Raw genomic sequence first — 13,372 nt, forward strand, 5'->3', positions numbered from 1 at the left:
TTTGATATTTGAGTGAAAAATCAGTGAAAATTTCTTTGAAAGTTTAAATATTTTTCAAGAAAAAATAACTTTAAATTATTATATCTGCTTTTATTACAGAAAAGTCAGTAATGTGATAGAAAATAACTTGGTTTTTATTGCTGTTGTGTTTTGTTGTTGTTGTTCTGTTCCTAGCAAAACAATGTAAGACCTCTCACTATAACCTAGATATGTATGGCTTGTTGTATTAGAAAATAAATTTTTAAAAACCCCAAATTAATGCTTCATGTGAGTGCGTATACTCTTACAGTATATATTTTTCAGGTTTTTCAATTGAAAACAACTTAGAGTAATGACACCCAATATAAATGGATATGCCTCCCATAGAGCTTTATCTTCCAAATGACTAGTTTCTAAAGAGTGGGCTGAGACATCTTCTCTTAGAAAGAAATCAAGGAAGGGATGGAGAATGAGAGATAAGAAGGAAGAAAGTAGACAAGAGAGAAAGGAAGGAAGAAATTTGACTAATGGTTTTTCCCATTTGAGAATGGAGACAGGTTAAAGCACCTTCTTCCTGAGGGAGCAGTTTTTCTTCCAATTTCCCCTTTCCATTGTAGTCCATCTTCTCATTCTCTCACCCTTATCATATGGAATATTTAGCAGACATACATTGTCACTGTGAACCAGTCTGTGCTTGAAGATAATTAATTCAACTACTGTACAGTCCAGCTTAGCCATGAGCAGGTAGTTTAAGAACTGTGGGAAAAAAAAAAAAAAAAAAAAAAAAAGGAACCGTGGATGCCAATCATGCAGGATTTTCTCTTTCCCATCTAGAAACCAAAATGAGAAGCTCTTTTCTGTTAACCTTGGCTGAGAAATGCAAGGGAAGGTCCTGACTGGCCCTGGTCATGTCCAACTCTACTAAATATTATTGTGAGCATAATGGAACTTGATCTGGACAGAAATGACTCACAGACCCTGTTATCTGTTTCTGGTAGGTTAGTGTTAGTTAGTAACTACCATGACTCAGCAATGCAAGATCTACATGGAAATGATTAAGTTATTAAAACAATGGAGAAAAAATATGGAGCTCTCAGTATCACCAAATGCCTACTATTTATCTGATCAATAGGACTGTGTTTCTCAGTAATATCACCCATAATTTATCTGCCCTTAATGTGTATCAGCACACCTTTTTTACTTGGAGTATCTTTATTTATTTCAACCAGAGATTTATTGAGTAGAAAAAGAAAGTACTCTCGTTTTATAGGTAGCATATTGAAAGTGAGGTGGACTTGAAAAAATCTCAGATAATTTTCTCATATGTAGAAAAATAGGTTTAGAACATATTTTCCTTAATATTTAAAGAATTACTACCTATGGAGCAGAGTGATAAATAATCATTTTTTTATTGATGTATAAGCATCTTTTGAATGTAAGGTACTAGTTTATTCACTAAGGGCTTATATTCACTGTTCTCTAAAAAGATAATGAAAATTATAAACATAGATTTTCTTGGCTTTCTTGCAGGAAGAGACTAGAAACACTTCACAGAAAAATATACAAAAAGAAAGAAAGAAAGAAAGAGAAAAAAAGAAAGAGATAAAGAAAGAAAAAGTTAAAGAAAGAAAGAGATAAAAAAGGGAAGAAAGAAAGAAGGAGATAAAGAAAGAAAGAAAGGAAGGAAGGAAGGAAGGAAGGAAGGAAGGAAGGAAGGAAGGAGATAAAGAAAGAAAGAAAACAAGGTTGTTGGAAATATTTATTCTCAGTACAGATTATATTGTTGAGGGCCAGTCCTAAGGCAGGAAATGTTTGAGGCTAGGAAAATAACCAAGCCTTCACTCATTGTTTTAATGAACAGACTTTATTCTAAGGACAGTTATTTACAGGAAAATGAAGCACCTAGTACCATGTTCCCATATGCCTTCCCTTATTCAGAGTTTCCACTATTTTTTCTTTGTCTATTACTGAGAAACATTTGTTGTAAGCACAAAATCAAAATATTTTGTCAATAGTGATGCTATTATATAATTATTAATGACAATAAATAGTTTAATTATTTATTAAAACACTAATTTTACATTTTTTTAAGCATTGACAAAGAATAATGTCAATTTTCACCATGATGGCATCTTACAGAGTAGATTCACCACGACAGAAGTCCTTGTTCTTTACCTCTTTAGCATCTTCTACTCCCCCTGATTTCTTGGCAATGTTTAACATTTTTAAGTTTTAACTTTTCCAGAAAGTCATAAATTTGGAATCCCACAAATATGGCATTTCAGACAATATATTCTTTCTGGCAATATATATTTATAATGCCTCCATGTGTTTTCATGTTTGATAGTAAATTTTATTTATTTTTAAAATTTTGAATGACTCTTCAGTGTATGGATGTATCACAGTGTTTACATTAATAGCAGGTAAATAACTACTGAAGTCTCTCTTACCTGCTTCCTGTTCTTGGCAATCATGAATGAAGAAGCTGTAGACATTTGTATGTGGGGGTTTTGTGTGGACATAGTTTTCAATTCCATTGAATTAATACTGAGAAATATAATTAGTGGGCCATATTAATTGTATATTGTGATTTTTAAGAAGTTACCCAAACTGTCTTCCAGAGTGGCTATCCAATTTTGTTATCCCAACAGCAACGTATGAGAGTTCTTCTTGTTCCCCATCTTTGCCAGCTCTTGATATTGTCAGATTTGAAGTTTTGTAAATTTTTATAGGTGTGTTTAATTTGTAATTCCTTAATGACATATAATATTCAGCCATCTTTTCCTATGCTTTCCAAAGATACTTTTTTTTAGAAACATTATTATTTATTTCATTCAAATTTAAAACAATTTTATTAGGGTAATACTAAAATACAATAAACTATACATATATAATTCGCACTTTGTCATGATTGGACATACCTATTTACCAGTGTAACAGTGACCATAATCACTGAACATGAATATCAATGGCATCACCATTTCCACTAGGAAATATATGAAAATCCAAATTTCCTTCAAGAATCATGCAGATTATTTTTGGTCCCCTGTTGTAATTTATACCTCTTACTTTCTCTTCCTATCAGGGGAAAAAAGACAAACCAAACCAAAACAAAACAACAACAATAACACAGACTGACTTTGTATTGTAATACATGATACAGTATATTGTAAATCACACAAATTGACTGTCAGAGCCTTAGTCTGCATAGATGGTGACCTTGGAACAATCAGTCATTCCTCAAACTAAATGTACTCATCTGTAAGATCAGAAGTCTTCCAATCAGGACTCAAGATACTGGAAAGATAAGGATAAAGTAAATAATGAATCATCAATACTGCCTGACACAGAGAAGGCTCTTGAAGTCTGGTATTCAGTGCAACCATTTATGCTTTAGTTTGGTGATGCAGAGTACATGTGGGAGACTATAACTTCATAGTTTCTTTATTTTATTTTATTTGTCCTTTTTAGATATGCATGATGACAGAATATATCTTGGCATATTACACATACATGGAGTATGACTTATTGTATTTAGGATTCTATTTTTGTAGTTCTACATAATGCAATTACCCTGGTCATGTGTTCAAATACAAGGATAAGGAAGTTATGTCCAATTCCATAGTTGATTTCTGTCACCTCTAGCTATAATTGTATAGACTTCAGTGTTTTCAAGATTTTTTCTTATTGGTGTTATTGAGGTTGAATTCTCATAAGAGTGTCCATCAAAAAATAAGTAGTGACATTTACAATGTTGTGGTTTAATTACCAAAATTACCTTCTATTAAACATTTTAATTACTGAAAATAAATTATGTAATCTGTTAATCAACCATTCACTTACATGCCTTACAAGCCCCTGGCAACCAACTCTCTTCTTTTTAACTCTATGATTTCCAGTTTTGGATATATAATGTAAATGTAGTTATAGCACAGGTAAAATTTCATGTCTGATTTTGTTTACATTTCATAATATTTTTGAGATTTTGTCTACATGGTGCCTGTTTCAGTACTTCATTTTTATGGCAGAGTAATATTTATACATTTATATAGATGCTACATAGAGATATATATTTGTTTATATGAATATATCTATATGTACATGTGCTTACTTAGACATGGATACATATAAATACATAGATACATTTGTTTATCATTCTTGAAGGAAATTTGGATTTTCATATATTTCCTGGTGGAAATGGCGATGCCATTGATATTCACGTTAAAGTGTTTGAATATCTGTTTTCAGTTAATTTGGGAATATAGCTAGGAATGAAATTGGTAGGTCATGTGGTAATTCTATGTTTAAAATTTTAGCAATCATCAAATTTATTTCTATACCTACTATACCATTTTATATTTTAACAGAAGTGCATGTGGCTTCCCATTTTTTCACAAGGTGCCCAACACTTCTTGTCGCGACCCCTTGCCCGCAAGGAAGACGCAACTCAGGAATCTTCTTTCAGCAGTTTATTCAGGCCTTGATTTAAGTATCTTTTAGTGACTCCCTTTCTTTCTCCTCCTCCTCGAGGGCCCAAGCACAGCCTAATAAAGCCTCCCACGTACCAATCTTAAACCGCCGCGTGGGTCTTTCTTATAGGGTGGCAAGAGATAGCGTGCCAACTCTCCACAAAGGAATTTGATTTATCACAGGCCACAGTGGAAGCCGGCGCCATCTTCTAATGGCGGCCACAATTTACAACAATGGCTTACTACAACTTCTATTTTTAAAATAATGAAGGTATTCTCTTGTTCATGAAGTACTCTTTCATGTTATTTGTTGGATTTCTGTTGTTCAGGTGTTGTTGTAGTAGTTTTGGTGTATGGAAGTGAACCTTAAGGTGGTCCACCAATGAGATACATCTCCTACCTGTTTTGTTCACAAAGTCTCACTAAATTACCCATGGTTCCCCAAAACTTGCAATACTCTTGCAGACTCCTGAGTAGTTTTAATATGAGCATGAACATATTAATAGACAAAAAAGTATCAATATTCCTCTAATAGAATTTCATTGAAAGAAATATCATGAACTGTCATGCAGAAAGACAAAAACATAGACCCAATATAAATGTCTAAGATATAAAGTACATAAAAATTATAGAAATTTATGATATGCAAATGGGGTCAGATATAATGAAAATTAATGCAAATGTTGAAAAACTGATCCAGATACAGAAAAAATATCCACAAGCTATTTGCTAGCTATTTAGATAACTTTGTTCTAATAGAAAATTTTAATCCTATATTATTGATTTTTATAAGAGGTAAAATGTTCTGAAATAGAGAATATTATTTTAATAAGAGTGACAAAGTTGCTTTTAATCAGTTTTGTCAGAAGCTGACCTTTTTTCTAGATTTAATTTGCATAGATTTATTATTTGTGTGTCAGCATTGATCAGCACCAAAGGACTGAGCATACCATAACCTTGATCAGAAGTCTTTGAAGACATGTCAGGATGAGATAAATTGTCCACACTATGCCTATTAATAGTGAAGTGATGGAGTCCAAACAATACTGTATGTCAAGGCAGTGATGAGCAGCAGAAGGGTGTGAGTGGTTATTTTTTCTGGGGAGCTTCATGGAGAAAATCAGGAGCTTTGAAAAAACATGATTGTTGTTTGTTTATGTCTATGAAAGAGAATTATTATGTATCTGCTTGAAAGAACCATGCGGTCTCAAAACTAATGATCACTGAATGCCATCAGTGCAAGAAACAGGCTCCTGTACTTGTAGCTCATGAGCAGAAAGGAACAGTGGTCAGTGAGAAATAGAAGACCAGGCTAGATTTTATTTGGTGTTTGAATATCTGTTTTCAGTTCATTTGGAAATATGGCTAGAAATGAAATTGGTAAGTCATGTGGTAATTCTATGTTTAAAAATTTTAGCAATCATCAAATTCTTTTCTATACCTATTATACCACTTATTTTCTTAACAGAAGTGTGTGTGGGTTCCAATTGTTTCATTGGTATAGGTGGACATGGTGAGGATCAATAAGAAAACAATTAGCCACAGGATGGTCTTTGTGGTTTTCAATTTGAAGCAGGCCAACTAGGAGCCACTGAGGCTGATGGTGATGGCCTAAAGCACACCCAGCATATGAGTGGTGCATGTGGAGAGTCCCCTCATGACCTTGGCCAGGAAGAAAAGCATTTTGCATTTGAACCCACATGAACAGTTCTACACTTCAAAAAAGTCTGTTGATATCAAAAGTCCCATGGTCAGGAGCATGAGGATGTGTGTTAGAGCCATGTGGCTGATGGGGAGGTCGGTAAGCCTGGGCTTGGGGCCCACAAAGACAGTAGCAATGTAAAGGCAAAGCAGAAATGTGTCTGCTGAGATTCCAATGCCAGCTTGAGGATAGAAGGTATTTCTTATGGAAATAAAACTGAAATATTTGTTCATTTTTATGGGGATTATTGGAAGAAAAACAGGAGCATTTGATCACAATGGGATTTTTATTGACATGCTTTCAGTCAATCTATTACCCTCCATAATCTCTACAATTATCATTTTCCAAAACAACAGAAAAAATTGAATATAAAGCAGGGTCTTATTCTTGATCTTAATTTCAAGTCAAGTGCTGGTGTGGGCCTTTTTCTGTGCTGTCCTACCACAAAGAAAGCCCTTGTTGCATCCCAAAAAGTAAAAGAAAAAAAAAGTAAATAAAAAGTAAGTAAAAATGAATTTTAACTTAAACATCCCTCATTCTTCAGAAGAATATTTTTGTTTACTTTTGTTTACATCATGAAATTGCTCAGGTCTTACCCTTGTCTTTGAGCCTGTATATAATATGTTTTCCTTTGTATCATAAATTATATTATTTAATGGTCAGTGTTTGATTTTTAATCTTCCCCACAGACTTCTTAAAATTAAAAATGGTGTCTTATTTGGCTTGGATCTATAGTACCTGAAATACTTCTGCATATGTTAAAATTATTTACCACAAACTGTGGATTTCATATTTGGATAAGCAGAAATAGGAATATTAGGCTGGGGTGGTAGCTCAGTGGTAAAGTGCTTGCCTAGAAGTGTGAGGCACTGGGTTCAATCCTCAGAAGTACATAAAAATAAAATAAAGGTATTGTGTCCATCCACAACTAAAATTGTTTTTCAAAAAGATATAGGAATCTTCTAGGGAAATAATCCAAACATGCCCGTTTCCAAGTTTGTTTGTTTTTTTTTATTCAAGAGCTGGATTGTAAGAGTATACATTTATTTTTCCTCCATCCACATGACCTTCATTTAAATCAGATCCTATCAAATTCAGAACCTATCAAATTCAACCTGGCACATTGCAATTAGAATATCCATCACCAATGGAAAAAAAAAAAAAAAGAACTGTCTCCCATAAACAAGTTTAAAAAAAAATGGAAAATTTGTGTTTGTATGATACTGAGATATTTGTTATATGACATTCTTTTTTTTAATAGAGAAATACTGATTTTAATTAAACAGAATAAGGCAAACTCTAGGCATCCCTCATCTTTCAGCCTAAAAATTAGCAAAAATAGTTGAAAAGAAAGCACGGTTTTTCCCCATACTTGTTATGTGGCTCCAGTTACCAAAAAAAAAAAAAAAAATAATGCAAATGTTAAACATAAAAATAGAAGTCTTGAGAGTATTTTTAAAAAGTGTATAAAAAGCCAATGTTGTCAAGGTTGTTCCTGTTTCTAAAAATAGCACCAGATAAGAGGAGTAAAAGGTGTTAAAAACCACTACAACAGCATTTCTGAAATGCAGCTTGTCTGACCTCTCTTTCCCCTTAAAAATATGACGTTATCATGGAATAAAAAAGGATTTTAAAATCTCTGAAGGATGCAGCTTTTATTGCAGCTTTCCCCTGCCATCTCTTAGATGAGGGGCAAGTGTGAGAAATGCTTCTGTCCCTGAATGTCCAGAAAGGATGAGGAATGTGAGCATCCAGATTCTCATCTGGGGACCTGTGCCTGTCGGTGCACGATGAGGGGGGTCTTACCTAGCTCAGCCCCCTCCTTCATGCCCCGCACACAGGAAAGAGGGAGATGACTGAGAAGCCAACTTCTCCTACATAATATATGGCAGCTTATATACAATTCCAGCCCACCCCTTCCTGAGTGCCCCAGAGGCTTCTATTGCAGATTCCAGGAGGGATTTAGCTAAGGGGGGCTCCTGCCCCTGGGTTTATGGGGGGCAGAAATTTGCCCTGAATGAGATGATGATGATGATGTCATCCCTGCTGAATCACCATCATGGTGAGAAATACTCTAATGGCTAATGGCCTTGGACTGAGACAAAGGGAATGTGGTATCACAAAGAGGTATCACTTCCTCTTCTGGTAGCCCTAGGGAAAAAACATTCATGCTGGGCCTTTAAAATGTCCCTCACCATCTACAACTACACACAGAGCTGTAGACACTTTTAAAAAGTCTTGCACTAACACTCTTGGGTGATTTGGCATTCTAACCTGAGTATATGAGGGCTGTGGGTCTGTGGCTTTGGTATCTTAGCCATTGTTTCTCTGAGTGGTAAACCCAAGAGGGAGGAAAAAAGTCATTTTACTATCTACTTCAAGTTTTAGAAGAAAAAAATGAGCACCGTGTTTGGCTGCTCAGAGCAGCCAGGACGGAATTGTGCACAACGGGGGTGGCACCTTGGCCACCCCCTGCAGGAGAGGATCAGGTGGCTCTGCTCCCAGTGAGCAGGAGGACTAAGGTATGAGGGGGAGACCCAACACAGCTCAGCTGATGGCAGACTTGGGATGCCTTTAGGGATCAGGGTGCCTTCTGGTTCCTGGCTCTGTCCCAGGAACCCTGGTGCCCCAGCAGGCCTGGGTAGAACTATTCACATGCAAAGTAGTCCTTCAGGGGGGCTAAGAGGTGTCGGATGACTGGCACACTCCAGGACCGCCCAAGCAGCTTCTGGCGGGCACCACGGCCCATGTTGGACACATCCGTGTAGTGCACAGGAAAACCGAAGATCCTTTCGAGCTCAGTGCACCACAAAACATCTTCTTTGCCATTCATGACAACAGGGAAAAGTTGGTTTTTCCCCTGTTTGATGGAGTTGGACTTGGTGGTTATTGTCTGCACTTTAACTTTGCAGTCCTACTGAATTCCAAGCAGTCCTGCAGCTCGAGCTTATCATTCTTTGATGCTATCACAGGCCTGTTCATCCCAGGTAGGTTTCCCCAGAAGTATCTAGCCCTGTGAGCAGCAGAAACTTTGATAGCATCAATCATCACTGGGTTGCACTCCAGGAACCGTGAGATGTCCCTCTTGTCGTCGACCTTCATGGCTACAACATTCTCAAACATCCAGAAGAACCGCCGGTCATCCCCTTCTTTGGGGCGTGAGTAATTGAGCAGGTGGTAGAATTCGAAGAAGAGTCGGCCAGTGCCCTCATACAGGCCTTTCCGGGCAGGATTCACATTTGATAGGTCATTGCATGGGCTTCCACCGATCACTAAATCAAATGGACCCCGCTCTTCGATATTTTTCTTCCTGATGTTCCTGACGTCATTCACATATTTGACGTTGCCCTCGTGCTTCACGGTTCCAACGGCCATGGATTCTTCGCACACCTGCGAGGTCTCCTGCTGGCTCTCAGCTAGGCTGGCACAGGGGGTACTGCTGCTCTGTGGTGTCACATCGTCCTCCGTGAGGTCGATGGTGAGGTAAGGAGTGGACGGGGATGGCCACGGAGTACCTGGCGAGGCTGCTGACCGCTGCCTTAGGGACCTGGTAGTGGGGAACTCCACGGGAGACTCGTTCACGTGACCGAGGCCCTGGCGGCCCTGGGTGGGATGTGGGAAGGACTTGTACCTCTCCGGACTGGGGGCACTGTCGTGGCTATTTCGGGTCCGGACTGCTGGGCTTGCAGAGCGGGTCCTGGTTTCCCGGAAGAGTCTTGGCATCACAGGAGCCTCAGAGCTGTCCCCATCTTCTCCTTCACCATCTGCTTCCCCTGTCAGATCCCGAGTGGAGCTGATGAGGCTGGAGACCTCCGTCTTGGACAGGCGGGAGCTGGATCTGCGGCCTCTGATCTCTGGTGAGCGAACAGCCTCCAGGATGGGGGGCGAAGGGGCGTCCTTGGAGTCTGAGGACTGGTCACTGCTGGCCCCGTTGGTGAGAATGACGGAGTCCTCCCTTCCGCTGGCGCCCTCTCCTTCACTGAGGTGGCTGGTGTCCCCCTTCATCGTTTCCTGCCGCGCGGCTGGCTCGGGCGCGGCTCGGTGGTCGCTCGGCGGGTCGGGACCGGCTGGCGGGAGGCGGCGGGCGGCCGCGCAGGGCGCTGGGCTAGCGAATCTCCGGCGCCGATCGCCGAGCTCCGTTTACTTGGGCCACTGAACCCCCGCGGTGCCGGCGGGCGCGGCCGCCCGCTCGCCCGCCTGCCAGTGGGCCGGGGCCGTCGTCGGGGGGCGCCCGGGGCGTCCACGCGGGCCGAGGCGGCGGAGCTGGGGGCGGCTGCTGCGAGGGAGCGGCGCGGGCCGGGCCGGCTGCGGCGGAGGGTGGGCAGGGGGCGGCGCCGACTCCCGTTGTAGCCCCGGCCCGGCCCTCGCCCCGTCCCCACCCGGGGCCGCCCCGCCACAGCCACTCAGAGCCCGGCCGCCGCCTGTATGACATTCTTTTTTTTTTTTTTTTTTTAAGATTTTAAACTTATATTTATTCCATAACTACACAACACAGGCATGCTTAAAATTACCAAAAGGACATATATTTAAATGATGGGGTGATTATGTAGTGAAGGGATTCTGGAGGAATGTTTTTCTTCTTTTTTTTTTTTTTTTTTTTTTTGCATTGTAGCTACTTTTAAATGTTAAAACATTTTTATAAACAGACATTCTATATCTACAAGTTATGTTCCTTGGAATTTTTATTAATTTTATGTAGATTATTTTAATCAGTAAAAATCAGAAGATGCAGGCTTCCTTGACTAGCTTTCAAATTAAAATATTAATTAAGCAGTTATTATCTTAATGAAATTTTCCTCATGTGCTCAAGACACCGTAGATTAATTCTACCTTTGCCAAACCACTGCAGGGTTAGATGTTACTTTTTCCGATATGCATAGCTTTGTGGAAAAAAATTCAAACATATATTCTTTATGTGACTCTTTTTACATCGTATTCATTGAGGCACTGAAACACCCAAGGTATTGTTTCTTCTTTATAAAATCTGCCCATGTTTTCACACTTAGACTCATTCTCCTACCGACGGCTGTATTTAGATAGTTGCAAACCAGTGTGCAAAATATCTCCACTCTTATGATCTAGTTACCATTTTCTTTTTAATCTAAATCAAACAAATTCCTGAAGGTTTTGGTTTATGTACCTTCATGAATAGGTAAATGTGACTGGATTGAAACTGCACTTGGAAAATATTTTTTTTTTTGAAAAAAATTTAACTTAGAACACCATCAATTAATATTTGGATGAAAAATAGAAGAGAAAATAGTTCTCATGGAAAAAGAAAATACAGTTTCTCTAGGTTATTGTAAATTGCTCTTCTTTACTGCAGAAAATTCATTAAAATTATACTAAATCAATTTTAGTTCTAGAAGCATTTATATATTTAAAATAAGCAAGGGGCTGGAGTTATCATTCAGTGATAGCATGCTTCCCTAAGACTTGTGAGCCTCTGGGTTCAATCCTTGGCACAATATTAAAAAAAATAAATAAAGTTATTAAAAAATAAAATAAGCATTTTTTATTTTTGAGTACCTTATACATGACAGGAGGATGCACTTTGGTATAATTATACAAGCATGGAATAGAATATATCTCATTCTAACTGGGACCCCACTTTTGTTAATTTATTTGATTATGTTCTTCACTGTGGTAGATTCATATATGTACCTAGTAAAGTTATGTTCAGTTAATTCTGCTTATTGAAAGTTATCAGAATTTTATGAAATATTTACATGATTATACATTAGTAAAGAATAACTCTAAAGCTCATAAAACAGCTGGTAGAAGAAAAGAATTCTAAAAAAATTTAGGTATCAAAGAAAAAAAGTTTTATAATAGAGGGGGAAGTTAGCAATATTCATTTAAATGAGCCTGTGGTTGTTTGTGATAATAGCACTCTGTCATGTCATAAAAAGTAGCATGTTTTTATTTGATCACAAATTTAAATTTATTCTAGTGTTTTACTGTGTATTCATATATTTGGTATTTTTAAAATTACAAAATTCAATGTATTTACATAAAAGCAAACACTAGTATTGGAAAATTCTGTTGTCAAATTCTATGTTCTTTCTCAAGGATTGTGTCTTCATAAGGAAAAACACTAAAGCTATAAGATCAACTAAATTATTGGCATTCCAGATCCATATTAGATATAAATAAACAATGTTTTCTGATATATGAAATCCTAAACTGTAACCAGAATTTTGGGTTGTGTATTCTAATATCATCAGTATGCCAAACCATGAAAAAAATAGTATATTTTATTTTATTACAAACTTAAGTTTATTATACTATTTTGCTGTCTCCCTGCATCACTAGGATATTTTAAAAATTTAAATTCACCTCCATTGAATATCTAAGATGTAGTAAAGAGCAAGATAAAGTAATTCTGATATAGTGTACCAAGAACCATTTTAAAGAATGCAATGTCTCTTATTTCATGTGTTTTAGCAGATGAGTCTCCAAGCTTAGGAATTTCCAAAAGTGATTTTTAAATATCTCTAGTTCTAAAAAGTAATGTAAAGCTAGAAAATATTGACCTTTTAAATTATTACACCTTATGAATCTTTATTCTGGAAAAATCATTCATGTAAGACAATAACATTTGTGATATTATAAATTATAATTATAATATAAATTTAAAATAATATAATCAGAATTCACATAAATCGTTGTACTATGGAAGTTTAGAGAAGTTCTGTAGCACATTAGGAATAAATATCTGTTTCTTGGTTATGAAGCAGTAAAAGTCAGATGTCAAAATGCATTCCTCCAATGCCTCCTTAGAGTCTCCACTGCTTCTCTTCCACTCAGATTTGGAACTGAGATTTTCAAGATGAGGTTATATGGACAGAGAGCTTTAGCTCATCTCTTAGTAGACTGGTCATTTTGGTGTTGTATATGAAGCCTGTCTTGCTCAGAGGGCATTCCTAAAGGAAAGGATAATACTTCTTCCATTCTCAAAAAATGGTAAACATGCAGCATCTAGATAAAAACTTTTTGTGTTTCTAGCTTTCCTTTTCTTTTTTTTCTCATAACTTTATTAAAATTAAAGTAAAATAAAATGCACAAATTTGAAGTATGCAATTTGATCAGTTTCAACGTGTATGTAACCAATATAATTAGTATAAAAAGCATTCCCATTACTTTAAAAAAATTGAAATCATGAGGACTGAGTTTTCTGTGTGATTTATTACATTAGAAATCAATCATCATAAGATATATA

The 13,372-nt window shown here is 37.2% G+C and overlaps 1 pseudogene; it reads right to left on the reverse strand.

The window, feature by feature from the left end:
- Nucleotides 1-8,797: 8,797 nt before the first annotated feature.
- On the reverse strand, nt 8,798-10,179 carry LOC143403813 (DNA (cytosine-5)-methyltransferase 3B pseudogene; annotated as a pseudogene).
- Nucleotides 10,180-13,372: the final 3,193 nt, after the last annotated feature.

Source organism: Callospermophilus lateralis, chromosome 7 (genome assembly GCF_048772815.1).
Source record: "Callospermophilus lateralis isolate mCalLat2 chromosome 7, mCalLat2.hap1, whole genome shotgun sequence".
NCBI classification, from domain to species: domain Eukaryota; kingdom Metazoa; phylum Chordata; class Mammalia; order Rodentia; family Sciuridae; genus Callospermophilus; species Callospermophilus lateralis.